This window comes from Lissotriton vulgaris, chromosome 4_1 (genome assembly GCF_964263255.1).
Source record: "Lissotriton vulgaris chromosome 4_1, aLisVul1.2, whole genome shotgun sequence".
Taxonomy (NCBI): domain Eukaryota; kingdom Metazoa; phylum Chordata; class Amphibia; order Caudata; family Salamandridae; genus Lissotriton; species Lissotriton vulgaris.
Window position 1 is genome coordinate 1,651,407,566 of NC_141691.1, and position 15,281 is coordinate 1,651,422,846.

Below are 15,281 nucleotides of genomic sequence, written 5' to 3' on the forward strand. Positions count from 1 at the left end.
ACCTCCCACAGGCGCTGATTCTCCTCGATCTCTCTGCCGCCTTCGACACGGTTGATCATACCATCCTTCTTTCCCGTGTCGAGGTGGCAGGTATCGGGGGTTCCGCCCTGACTTGGGTTAGGTCGTTTCTTAACGATCGCGCCCAGGCCGTCCATCTGGCGGACTTCTCTTCACCAGCCCACAAGGTAAAATGTGGTGTTCCCCAGGGCTCTTCTCTTTCCCCTCTTCTTTTCAACTTGTATATTTTCCCACTTATTTTTGCGTTACAACAGATGGAGGTCACAGTGTTTAATTACGCTGATGACCTCCAGCTTATTTTTAATTTATCCAATTCTTCTTCCTCTATCTCCAACTTCCAGTCAGTGATGGTATTCATCAGGGATTGGATGAACTCTAATCATTTGAAACTCAACCCTGACAAGACCGAGCTGGCCCTGACTGGTGGCAAACTCAACCCTTGGTCCTCTATTTTTTGGCCCCCCTCACTCGGTTCTGCTCCTCTTCCCTCTTCCTCTGTTAATACCCTGGGGATTACTTTGAATCAGCACCTCACTCTTCATTCACATGTGAGCACGGTGTAAGCATGGGTGAATTTTGCGAATCTCGCGTTCGCGAATTTTGCGGATTTGCGAACTCGCAATCCGCAAAATCCGCGAATTCCCGCAAATTTGCGTTTTTTTTGTTTTCTTTGTGTTCGCGCGTGTTTCTGCCAGTTCGCGAGGGTTTTTACAATTTCGCAATTTGCGAACTTACCTGTCGGGTCGCAAGTTTTGCGAACTTGTTGTTTCTACGTGTCCAGCCTGTTTGGGACACTCTTCTTCATCACTGCCACTCTCTGTCACCACTGCCACTCTCTGACTACTCATGCCACCCTCTGGCCCACCCATGCCACCCTCTGTTTCATCACCACACCCTCTGGTTGTCCAGTGTACATTATTTTCGGCAAAGCAAAGCACACCTTCCCTGCCTCAAGTGACCTGAATTAATTTGGGGCTGATTAATGTGTCACAGAATATTTTTTTAGCTGGCACCTGCTTCCTTAGTGCTTCCTGATTAGTGATCTTTTGCACTTGCTAAGTGCTTTCATCGTTGCAAAATTAGTTACAACACCTGCCCTGCCCCAACTGACAATAATGAATTAGGGGCTGATTAATGGATTTTAACTTCCAGCCTGGCTCCTGCTTGTCTCCCTTAGCTGTAATTCAGGACCTTTGTGGCATATGTGTAACTATTCTGAGGTTCAGAGCAGGGTCACATAATAGTTGCAACTGGCAACTGAACTCTGGAGGGGCCCCTCAGGAAGCACTACAGGAAATGGCTACTAATGATGAGCCTGAACTTTTGAACCTGGTAAGTAGTTTCAGTTTTGCTAAGATCGTATTTCTGCAATTTAGCACTTACTCGCGGGGTGCGAAGTTGTACTGGCAAGCCGCGAACTCACGCGAACAGTGCGAGCAAGCCATAAAATCCGCTGCTCGCGGATTTGCGGATTTTGCGGGAGATTCGCGGATCTCGCGGATTGCGAATTTACCGAAAATCCGCAAAATCCGCGAGCGAAACGGATTTTCCACCCATGTCTAGCACAGTGGTTTCAGCTTGTTTCTTTATCCTGCGCACCATTCGCAAAATTTCATGTTTTTTCACACTCCCAGCCCTCAAACTTATTCTTATGGCGATGGTACTCTCACGCTTAGATTACGGTAATGCATTATTTAATGGCATTCCCATCTATGCCTTGCGCCGACTCCAGCTGGTGCAGAACCAAGCTGCCCGCTTGTTTCTTAGCTTACCCAGATCTCAGCACATCACCCCTGTCCTCTGCTCCCTTCATTGGCTCCCTATTAAAGAGCGTGCATTGTTCAAACTGGGTTGCCTTACCTTTCAGGCTCTTGCTGGGACAGCTCCGGCTTTTATTAAATCCCTCATCCAACCATACATTCTGAGCAGACACTTGCATTCTTCAACCCTCTCTCTTCTGGTTGTCCCTCGCTTTAGGAAGAAGAGGACGGGAGGATGTAAGTTTGCTGTTCTCGCCCCATCCTTTTGGAATTCCCTACCTCTTCCTATTCGCTCCTCGACATCCTATATGGAGTTCCGGGGGAAGCTGAAAACTTTTCTATTTCAACAAGCCTTTTCCACCTAAGTCATCACTGAGCTCGTAATTTGAAATTGAACTGACCCCACAGCGCCATGAAACCGTTCGGTATGCGCGCGCTCTACAAATACTTTAAATTCAAATTCAAATTAAACCATACAGCCCAAATACGGTATGGATTCTTCCACTACGCTCCAACAATTAACAATGTTTTCTTGGCAAAAACCGCCTTCCGCAGCTCGGGACTTCCACCTGCTTGAATATTAAGTTCTCCTAGAACTCCCGGCGTTTTCCAAGAAATGAGCCTTTGAATGGCGTTATTAAGTCCAAACCTGTGTCAAACTTGAACCTTCAAAGTATAAATATGCCTTGATTTGCCTAAACAAACACACAGTGGTTTGGAACAGATCGACTATCTACTTGCCTGACGCCCTGCAGCAGCAAGTGCCGAAGGAAGCCGACCCTCCAGCAGACGCACTGCGAGACTCTGTCATTTCTCCAGCCGAGAAATCCAGCTCCAGTGTTTCCAGGCTACCCTTGCGGGTATCTGGGAAATCGAGTCCCGAGAACGAGATACAAGACCTCCTTCATTCTAGAACAAAGGTACGGAGCTGCTTAGACCTCTTAGAGAATTATCGGAATCAGATTCCTGGCAGAGAACTCCTAGACTTAAACTCCTCCTCTTTTACTCCCTGCCTCTTACCAGACTTAGGTTAGGTACACCGGGGTAGGCGTATTCTAGAAGCACCAGTTGAGTATTTTAGTCATCCTTTTATCATTGTATGTATTTTATGTATTTTATACATTTTTATGCACTTCATGGCTTAGAAACCATATCATGCTTTTACAGTACTACTTTATAATACTGTTCGTATTATATGCAGTGTACTTCATAGTAAGCTCTACTATTGTAGTAGTTCATTTTCAATGCTTGAGCAAGAAGACTGTTCAATAAATACCTTTTTATTGAAAACGCCCGTCTCTCTATTTCTCTTGCACCTCTGGTGAAACTAAGCATGCACGATTGACTGAGTGAAATGGTTATCTATTGTTTCCGTGATTCTAGAGATTTGATTTCTTATTTTTGGGAAACAAAGTTGTCATGTTTTATGCAGTTGTCAGAAACTAATCCCTTCTTGATTATTCGAGAACATTTCTAGTGACCTCTGAGCTAGCTGGCACTCACAAATAAGTCTAATATAACTGGTAGAGACCTAGTAGACCTCAGGCCTACATCTAAGCTACAGGATATATTATTCCAATGCGCAGAGCCTATTGGGAATATAGGAACTACACTACAATCTCTTATATACAGGGACAGAATGAAGTCAAAAGCATTTCTCTCCTAACCCCTTCTGTGCTTACGTCGGCCAATGGCCAACGCGAGCAATACCTCCCTGGTGCTGCGCACGACCAACGGCCGACGCAGCCCCGCCAACTCTGTCAAACGCCTGCACCGCGGCAACATTTCACCGGGTCAAGTAACGGCGAGGTGATTACATGTGAGCCTTTGTTTTCCCTCCATTGCATCTAGGTGGAAGGCTCCTGATAGCTTCCAGCCAGGATAATCAAACAAAATGAGGCATAATGGCCCCATAAGTCCAGCTTTTGTTATGGGTGAAGCTGTAATCTGATAAGCCCCCTACCTGCCTGCAAGTTGCTGCTTGGAACAAAAGATGACAATGTGCAGGCGCTGCTGAAAGTGTCCCGGTGGCAGAAAATGACACCGGAATGAGTTCAGGATATTTCTGAGGATTCAAGGAGAAGTAGGAAAGGAACATGGCATTCAGCTAAAAGTGGGCAGCTTTGCAGCAGGGCAAATGACATCTACCCTCTGAAAATAGTGGGTTGACGGCATCAACCCGTGTCTACCCTTGAATCGAGCCCTGCTTGATTCCTATCCTGGATATGCAGAAGCCCTGATGAATAAAATTACAAAATGCATATTCATTCCAGCCACGGCACAGCGTTGAGGTAAAATCCGACGAAATTCTCTTTAGCTCTTTTGAATATTTAAATTAATTAAGAATGGAGGGGTGATTTCCTTTTGTCGTATTTCATTTTATTGTGTTCTCTGTTCAGGGTGCAAATTTGGTTTATTCAGGATTGTGTATATGTATAAGTGTTTGAAAATGGCTCAACCCTTTTGGATTCTGCACCAGACAGTAGGGTGCTATAGAATTGACGAGTATCCACCTTTTCTCTTTAGATAAAGGTCCTGATCGGTTATAGGAACATTTATCTTTTTCATATTGACCTTCTCTTGCTGAAAATCATTAGCTTCAAATATTAGTATAACCATTCTGTGCCTTGCTCATCTGTTCCGACACCATTCCAGCTACCATGCTAGTACTGGAGCCAAAAGTGGTTAAAATTATCTTTAAGAAAGGGGTGAAGGAGCCATATTCCTATTAGCTAATTGGACTTGAATTTAGTGCCTGATGAACAGGTCGGCTTTCACCAGGAGCACAGTACGATGGACAAATGTTTTGTTTTCTTGAATTTGGCAACAGGGTTAACAGAACTGTCAAAATGGTGCTGTTGCTATATTGTTAAAATACCTGCATCATAGGATACAGTGAATAGATCAATTTTATGGCAACAAAGACTCGAAATGCTCTGTCCTTTAACCACTCCATCCCCAGACTTTGGTGTAAATGTAGACACCCAAAAAATGAAAAAGAATAACCACTCAAAGAATTACTGTAGAACAGCGGTTCTTAACCTCTTTATTTCTGTGGACCCCTAATAAATCACCACTAGAAGCAGAGCAATTTCTATCATTTGAATTTCAAAACAATACGCAATAATGCAGAAACAAGTATGCCACAAACAACTGACACATTTTGAAATATTTTATGAAGTTTAGAAAATAAATATAAAAACAGAGTTCTCATTTTAATGGTGAGGTTGGAGATTTGAAAAAAAAGATTTTATTTTCAAAAGATGGAAGATCAACAATGTGCAAAACTTTATCATATAACTATGTCTTTTCTTTCCTAATTCATTCCCTCTTTTTGTTGGAGTGTATGAGTGTCTCCATTGAGGTCACCAGTCATCCATATTAGATTCTGATTGTTTGACTTAAGCAGCTGCCAGAAATCAAGTTAAGAATGCCAGGTTAATTTATAGCCCTCAATTTCAAATTCCTTACCATCACAATACTTTTAAAAATGTTTTTTTATGTTGCCTTTTTATCTATACACATTTTATTAATCTGCCAATATTATTTAATTTTCCAAAGAGTTGTGGAAACCCTGAGGAGATGCCACGGACCTCCAGGGGTCAGCTGACCTCAGGCGAAGCACTGATGCTATGGAAAATGGGCTAAAACTAGACTGTGTTCTTGACGCATTTCTATTGTGAAAACCAACTCATATTCTCCCAAAACTGTATTTAAGTTCTCTCCTGTGCTTGGATGACCTTGCATTGTTGAATCTCACACCAATCAACCTTCAAAGAAAATATAATACCCTTGACAGACATTGCAAATGCACCAATTTCATTGTTAACATAGAAAAAATGATATTTGGGGAAGGGCAAAAAATATGTTTAGTGGCTAGGTTGAGAGAAATTCGAGGTGATTGACAACTACTAACACTTGTGTATGATCTTCATATTCTCCCTTGAAAACCACAAGGGGAACATATTGATTTACTTTCCTTATCTCTTATAGTAGGCTTGATGAGATCTAATACCAAGTACAATGGATTCTGTGTCATGTCATGTCTCAGGGCTGCCACTGCAGCCTGCAGCACAGTTTTAAACTGACAGACCTGGAAAAAAATACCTTTTGCCAGACAGAAACCTTCATTTTTAATGCTTATAATTCACCCCTACGGGAGGCCTTAACAGTTTCTAGGGCAGGAGATGCAAACATGTTTTTTATAATGTAGGACATGTGTACGTAAGCTTTGCATGTCCTGGAAGTAAAAAACTCCTTAAGTTGTTTTTTACTGTTGTAAGACCTATCTCTCCCATTGACTAACAGTGGGTTACCAGATTACATTTATTAAGTGATAACTTTGGATTGTTAGCAAATACACTCAAATGAATTGTAACTTAACATCTTCTTTAACAGTAAAGTCAGATTGTAAGTCTTAATTCTGAAAATGCCACCTTTAGAAAGTTGTACATTTCTTGTCCCAACCATTTGTGCCGCCTTCTGCCAGTGTCCTGGGGCACATATCTGTAAATGGCTTGGTTATTGCTGTTTGTGTATTCCTCCTAGACCATGACACAATGGGGAATAGGTGTGGACAAGAAGGGCCATTGTTCCAGGATGGCTGGGGGCAGAGCTGTACCATGCCCCACTTGCACATCAAAGGGCTCAGCCTCCAGCACACACAAATACACCTGACCCCAGACCTTTGTCACCTCAGACAGTTTGGAGTCTTGACAGGGAAATGGAGGAACATTCCAGAACCATAAGTGGTGTTAGGACAGGGAGTTCCCTCACACACAAAGGCTGGCACCAAGTATAAATATTGGATCTCCAGAACAACTTTTCAGATCACTTCTGGACCTGGGGAAAACTTAGTAGAAGGACTGCTCTGCTGCCCTTCAGCTGGAAGGGCTGGCATGTAGCTGGAAGGACTGCCCTGCTGCTGGAAGGACTACCTAGTTGCGAGTCTGCATAAGGAAGGAAGCCTGGACCTGAATCAAGGACCACCAGAGTAGCTCCAAGGGCTGACAGGTAGGACTCCTGTGTGAGCTACAGGAACACAACACATTTCAGAGACCCTGCAACTTACCTGACTGCTGCTGTTAGTCCCTGCTGAAGTAAGTTTTAGCCTCCAAGTGGTGTCCTCCCAAAGTCCTGAAGCCTTGGTGTGATGTTAAAGTCGCCTCCTCTTACCAAGATCCAAAACTCAGGACCTGCTCTGAGAACTGACAGGAGATCAGGATCTGCCTGCAAGCCAATCTGACGAAGGTGCATCACATGGCTATTTCACTGCTCTCGCTATGTTCTTCTCAGCAACAGAAAATCCTTTTCAGTTGGTCCTCCTAGCAGCAGTATTGGGCCTCCTGGAGACCTCTATGGCTACAGTGTGCAGCCTCATCCTAATGGATGCATCCGAGCTTCTATGTCCGATAGTAGAATCGTCAGGCTTGACGATCACCACCCATTGTTCACGACAGCTGTCAGGCCTGCCACAATCCGGACAAGAGGCATGACAGGGGTGGAGCCAACTCACTTATGAGGCGATAGGACACGAAAGGAATCTGCTTGGCATTCTAGTAATTTTCATGCCTGCAGCTTCCTGCTATCGGATTCACTTACCTTTTGATTCCGGGTTTTCACCACGCTGTTGTGTCATTATTGGCGGATCACTGACATAATATCGAGGGACATAATATCGAGAACCAAAAATATCGGCGACAAAATATCGTAGACAGAATATCGACTTTGCATCTACAAACAGGTAAGTACAAAAACATTGAGTAAAAAATATTGTTTACAAAAATATAGTTTGTAAAAATATCGACTTTATTAAAAACAATGTTAAATTAAATCAAAATTAAAAATTATTTACTAAAATATACTTAAAAATACTTAAATTACCTTATAATAATCAAATAATTAATTAAAGTTATAAAAAACATTCTTTACAATCATATTTGTTAAAACATATATATATAGTAACATAATATAATTAAAAGATATCCAATATTATTACCGTAGGATAGCGGAAGTATAAAATTACTATTCCCACTACAGAGAGTGCAACAGTAGATAAGGCGTTGGATAGCGTAGAGGTAAAAATTACTATTCCCACTCCAGAGAGTGCAACAGTAGGGAAAGCGTTGGATAGAGTAGGGGTAAAACGTACTATTCCCACTCCAGAGAGTGCAACAGTAGGGAAAGGGTTGGATAGCATAGGGGTAAAACGTACTATTCCCACTCCAGAGAGTTCAACAGTAGGGAAAGCGTTGGATAGCGTAAGGGTAAAAATTACTATTCCCACTCCAGAGAGTGCAGCAGTAGGGAAAGGGTTGGATAGCATAGGGGTAAAACTTACTATTCCCACTCCAGAGAGTGCAACAGTAGGGAAAGGGTTGGATAGCGTAGGGGTAAAAATTACTATTCCCACTCCAGAGAGTGCAACAGTAGGGAAAGCGTTGGATAGCGTAGGGGTAAAAATTACTATTCCCACTCCAGAGAGTGCAACAGTAGGGAAAGCGTTGGATAGCGTAGGGGTAAAAATTACTATTCCCACTCCAGAGAGTGCTACAGTAGTGAAAGCGTTGGATAGCGTAGGGGTAAAAATTGCTATTCCCACTCCATACAGTGCAACAGTAGGGAAAAGGTTGGATAGCGTAGGGGTAAAACTTACTATTCCCACTCCAGAGAGTGCAACAGTAGGCAAAGCGTTGGATAGCTTAGGGGTAAAAATTACTATTCCCACTCCAGAGAGTGCAACAGTAAGGAAAGCGTTGGATAGCGTAGAGGTTAAAATTACTATTCCCCCTCCAGAAAGTGTAACAGTAGGGAAAGCATTGGATAGCGTAGGGGTAAAAATTACTATTCCCATTCCAGTGAGTGCAACAGTAGAGAAAGTAGATACTTCATATATTATTTAAAAAGATATATATATATTAATATCTATAACAAATTTAATTAAAGGTAAATACCACTTTAATATAATATTATAATTAATTAATTACAAATACTAATTTAATTTAATCATTACAATTAATTATCTATTAACACTAATTAATTACAAATTAACAATTCATTAATTAGTAATTAAACAGTTACTTAACAATTAAAATCTAATAAATATACAAAAAAATTAACATATGTAATTAGTTATAATTAAATTACTTCCCACCCTATTCCCCTGTGAACCCACAACCCGCTACAGAAATTAAATTACTTAAATTAACATCATTATCAATTAATCAATTAAATAACATTATTCGGCATTTAAAATTTAAATAATTACCCAAAAAATATAATTTAACAATTAATTATAAACAAATACCAATACATAAATAAACATATTTAAGTAATTATAATTAAATTGCACTACATAAATTAACATAATTAATTAATTATAATTAAATTACTTCCCACCCTACTCCCCTATAAACCCACAACCCGCTATAGAAATTAAATTAGTTAAATTGACATAATTATCAATTAATCAATTAAATATAATTAATTGGCAATTAAAATGTAACTAATTCTAAATACAAATGTATCAACAATTAATTATAAACAAATACCAATAAATAAATGAACTTATTTAATTAATTATAATTAAAATACACTACATAAATTAACATATATAATTAATTATAAGTAAATTACTCTACATAAATTAACATATTTAATTAATTATATTTACATTACTTCCTACCCTACTCCCCTCTAAACCCACAACCCGCTACAGAAATAAATTAGTTAAATTAACATAATTATCAATTACTCAATTAAATAAAATTAATTGGCAATTAAAATGCAATTAATTACTGAATAAAAATTAATTAACAATTAATTATAAACAAATACCAATAAATACATTTACATATTTGATTAATTATAATTAAATTACTTCCTACCCTATTCCCCTATAAACCCACAACCCGCTACAAAATTAAATTACGCAAAATTTAAATAACATTAAATTCATTCATTAAATTACATTATAACATAAATAAACACTTTTAACACATAAAATACACTATAACAAATTCGATATTATTAAAATGTCGATATTTTCTTAACCTATATTATGTACTTTGATATTTTGACTATCCATATTTTAAAATTTGGTATTACATTACTTACCTTCAAAACAATATTTTTGATGTCTATATTCTGTCCATTCGATATTCTGTCCAGCCTATATTTTGTACTCGATATTATGTCCATTCGATATTTTGTAGTCGATATTTTGTCTGTTTACCATTATTGGCACCTTCATCTGGTTACAGTGGCGTTGGCTGTTCTTTTTCTTTTTCTCCCATGTTTCTGGTAGCCCATTCACATTGTATTTCCTTTGACTCCTGAAGTTCATGAAAACCTGATAGAACAAGAGTATGGAAAAATAATGAAAAAGTATCAATGTCAATTCAAAGCATGGTAATGCGCTACGGCTGCAGGGAATAATACTAAGCAGAGTTACTTACCTATAATTGCACTTTCTGTGCACTTTCATGATCCTTGAGTGCTTTAGCTCTTTTGCATAAAAGAAACGAAGACAAAAGCTGTTTGGTGACTGTTTTGGGACATCATATATTTAGAAAAGAAGGGCTCTTTGTACCTGATTTATGAGAGAAGGCCCTGTATTTAAATTTTTTACCTTTTTCTTTTTTGGTTGGAACAGTATTCCTCGTGTACATACCTGATGTCAATGAATGTCTTTAGAACTATTTAAGGATTCACTATTGCGACCTATTTCCTTGATATACAGTGTAAAATTAGGTGTGTGGACAATACCATAGAGTATAAATGTAGTGGTCTGTAGGAGCTCTTCATCTTATACATATGTTTTCCTCTTACTAGACCGACACATGCAGATACTGATAAGCCTTGATTTCCAATCTGTTTTTACCATTGAATAATATTGTACATTCAAACACTCTCTCATACTCTCTAAGTTTCATCTTATAGGAAGAATTTTATTGGGTGCTTAAGCAGTAGCACACCAGAGGAGTCTCCAAGGGATATTTGGTTATTTCTTCCCATCACCTGTTCTTCATTGGACTCAGAAAACTTTAACAGTGTTGGGTTTCCTACTTCAAGGATGAAGTTGGGAATTAGCTACATAGCATCCTGTCGCTACGGCGGAAATACAAGGTGAGAATCTGATAGAATGTCAAGACTACATTTGGTTTCTGCCCAAGCACTATGGAGAACCAAGTTATTACATTAGCTTAAAACACAGGCATTATCATAGAGTGTATACACATTACAGTCTTCAAGTGCCACCAGTACAGCTCCAGGGACAAGCATGGGCACATTTGGTAATATAATTCTGAAAGCTTCATCTTCAGTTATTCAAGTTACAACTGCTCCTTCTATTCCTTTGGCCCCACCTGAACGATTTACAGGGGGCCCTACAAAGTTTGCTAAAATTGTTAACCAATGTCATTTACACTTCATGTGCAAGGCAGCATGTTTTCCAACAGAGCAGTCTAAGTGGCATTTGTATCGTACTTAAGGGGGGGTTGCTTCAAGCTGCTCTATTCCTTTGGTAGAGTGCAACAATCCATTGTTGTATGACTATACCGCCTTTAAAACAGAGTTAAAAAGATTCTTTGATCATCATTCAGTAATTCAATCAGTGGTACCCGAATTGCCTAATTCACGGCAGAGAAACAGAGATTTGATGACATATGTTTCTAATTTCAATCGATTGGTAGCTGAATCTGCTTGGCCTGAGGCTAAACGTAGTTCAAAGCACACAGGGGATGAATAGATGAATTGAAGGATCTCTTTGCACAAGTAGTAGATGCTCCAGAATCTTGAATTAACTGATCATGTAGTTACATTGGACCACAGATTATCAAAAAGACAAAGAGACAGAGGGTGTTTGGACATCAGGACTTTTGTACATAAAGAAAGGAAAGCAGAAGATGAAAAGATGGTAGAGGAATCAGAACCTATGCAAATAAGGAGTGTAAGAAGGCCTTCAAGTGTCAGTGAAAGACAAAGATGAATAGATATAAAATTATGTTTATATTGTAGACTAAGAGGCCATTTCTTAAGTGAATAAACACTGAAACCAAAATGGAGAGAAGAGTATGGAAACGAAGGAACCTGAAACCTGATGAGACAAGATTTTCAGATTGTTCTAGGTTTATAGTTTCAAACAGTTTAGCTCAAACTACGTCAATTTACTCTCAACAGCATTTTTTCATTCATGCCTTGCTTTCTTGGGGAAAAAATGCAGCAGATATCAGTTTAATGATTCATTTTGACGCTACATACAATTTATGGCCAAAGACTTGGCTACTCAGTTAGGAATTCCCACAAGACCCAAGGTTAATATTGAAGAACTGAAGACACTTGGCAGAAGTGATACTATGCCCTGGCCCATTACACACTCTAAACAGAACCTAAGGTTACAAATCCAAGGTACTCATTAAGAAATTTTAGAGTTTGATTTAATGTAGGCTCCTCAATTTCAGGCCACATTAGGTATTCAATGGCTTATGAAACATAATCCTGACATTGAATGGGCTACCAGAACCCTTATTTTTCTATCTGACATTTGAGGTACCAAATGCAGACAGGAAAATGTTTCATGTAAAGACGTCATGGCATCTAATTGAACTAAGATTCCCCAATTTCCTTTTGTGTTATAAGGACCTGGCAGATGTGTTTGACGAGGAAAAAGCCTACTTCTATTCCACTACACTGACCCTATGATTGTAGTATAGATCTGATTCCTGGGGCTCAGATTCCTTGTAGTCGAATTTATGCTTTAACTGAAAAGGAAAACATACATCTCTGTGACTACTTGGATGAGATGCTCAGTTGCCATGACCTCTTAATTTGATAAATGTATTCAATTGACTCTTCTCTATTTTTCATCCCTTGTAAGGATGGAGGTCTTTGAAGTAGCATACTCAATAACATTACTATAAAAAAATTGGTATCTCTTACCCTTGATTCATTCCTTGTTAGACCAGGATAAGGAGGCGAAGGTGTTCACCAAGTTAGACTTAAAAGGGCCATATCATTTGGTGCAAGTAAAAGAGGGCGATGAGTGGAAGACGGCTTTCTGTACAAAGTTTGGACTGTGTATTTGGCCATACTGTGAAATTCCTAGTGCAACTTCAACACATTTTCAAAAAGAACAAAATAACAATTTATTAAAAAGAGAACACCTAGATACAAATGTACAAAAATAATATTTATTAAAGATAATTTAGATAGTATTCATATTCGTAGTTAAAATAAAAGCAAACCACATACATGCCACATTCATCTATCTAATCATTCATACTGATTAGTCAAAGTTTTATATCTTTTTTCACATTGAAAGATTCTCTAAACAGAAATATACGGGACAGATTTGTATATATTTAAACCTAGTGATATGAATATTTGTCTCAGCATTAGACAATCATGAATCTCATTGCTGGACTTTAAACATAGTACCATATATCTGTGTCATGGAGTGATTGCCATTCTTGGGTGGTTTCATGTCTTGAGTATTTGGTCATGTGTTTTGGCCTTTGTAATGCTCCTGCAGCGTTTCAGTTTTCTTATATTATGAGATGTTAAGGGAGTTTTTGGAAATATGTGTCATTGCCTATATTGATGATATTTCCATTTATTCATCTTCTATGACAGAATACAAGACACATGTCAAGGTTATATTGCAGAGACTAAAAAAGGATTGCTTTTTGTAAAAATTAAAAAAATGTGTAGTTCATATTCCCATTGTCTCCTTTTTGGGTTATGTCTTTCTCAGACCAGGGGGTAAGCATGGATCCACATAAGGTGATGGCTATTACTAAGTGAAAGTCCCTGTAGATGGTCAAGGAGGTGCAGAGTTTCCTGGGTATTGCTAATTTTTACAGACGCTTAATTGAACAGTTTTCCTCCTTAGTTTCTCCCATTATCAGATTGTTGTGAAAGGTAATAGTTTTCCAATGCTCCTGAAGTAGAAAGGACTTTTTAAAGACTTAAATTAGCTTTTACGAGTGCTCCTATATTACAATACCCAGATAACTTTCAACCGTTCATCTTCCAGGTAGAGGCATCACAAATAGCTGTGGTAGGTATTTTATCCCAACAAGATCGTAGCACAGGAGTTTTACACCCAGTCACTTTATTTTCTCACAAATTCAGTCCTGGAGAACAAAACTATGTGGTTGGGGATAGAAAACATTTGGCTTTAGAAAAGGCTTTTGAGGAAGGGTGCCATTATTTGTTGGGTGCTCTGCATACTGTCACGGTGCTAACTCATCACTGAAACGTAAACTTTTTAAAGTTTACACAAGCTCTATCCATGAGAAAGTTACGCTGGGTGCAGTGTTTTTTGTTATTTTGACTTTGTGATTCAGTTTCAGGCAGGGCTCCAATATTTGAAGGCAGATTCTCTTTCACAATTGGAATTTCAGATACAGAAGAATCAAAATGATACACCACCATTTTAGCAGTAGTTGACGTCCTGACAAAAATGTCCAATTTGATACCTCTTAAATATTTACCCACTGCAAAGGAGTTATCCACTAGTTTTCTGCAGAATGGCCTTCCTTCTATTATCACCTCAGATAGGGGTTCTTAGTTCACCTCCAAGTTTTGGAAAGCATCGGGGGAGTCATTACAGGTTGATATTCGATTATTATCTAGTCACCACCCCCAGACAGATGGCCAGAGTGAGAGAGTGAATCAGTGTATTGAGCAATATCTACTGATGATTAGAATATCTACCTATGGGCTACATAATTTGCTAACAATAATGGCACATGTACCTCCACTCAGATGTCTCCTTTTCAATGCAATTTTTGGTTCTATCCTCATCTTTTGCTTCTCCCTTTAGGGTCCACCGCTTGTATACCCGCAGCACAAAACTTGGTAGATAACATTCATGATATACAGCACACTGCTTTAGAGAATTTAGAGAAAGCTAAGGAAATATATAAGACGCATGCAGAAGCTCATAGAACACTAGGTCCAAATTACAGTGTAGGGGAGTCAGTTTGACTTCCTTCACAAAATATCGCTTTAAATGGCCCCCTTAAGTTCAAGCCTTGGTTCATTGGTCCCTACAGGATCATAAAGAAGGTGAATCCTGTTGCTATGATTTAGACTTATCTGTACATTGCAAATAGATCCTGTGTTTCACGTTTCTATGCTCTAAACTGTAACTCCTGATTCTCAAATTCTAGCTAAACCTGCATCTGATGAATTGGATGATGAGCCCAATGATAATCTATGCTGGAAAGAAATACAGACTGACTAACACCAGTAGAAGAGGATTTATGTACATAACATTGTGCAAATTTAGCCTTTACTCTCAAATGGGAGGTAGAAGTGTTGATTGTGGACCAGTTTGCCTGACAAGCCATTAGAACCATAAGACCAGAAAGCTTGATAGGTGTTAAGACAAAAAACACTTTCAGGGGAAAAATGTCCCAAAACGTTTTGCAGATTATGGGAAAGGAATTGCACTTACACTTACATAAAAAACTGGCAAATGATTACTTCTCCAAGATG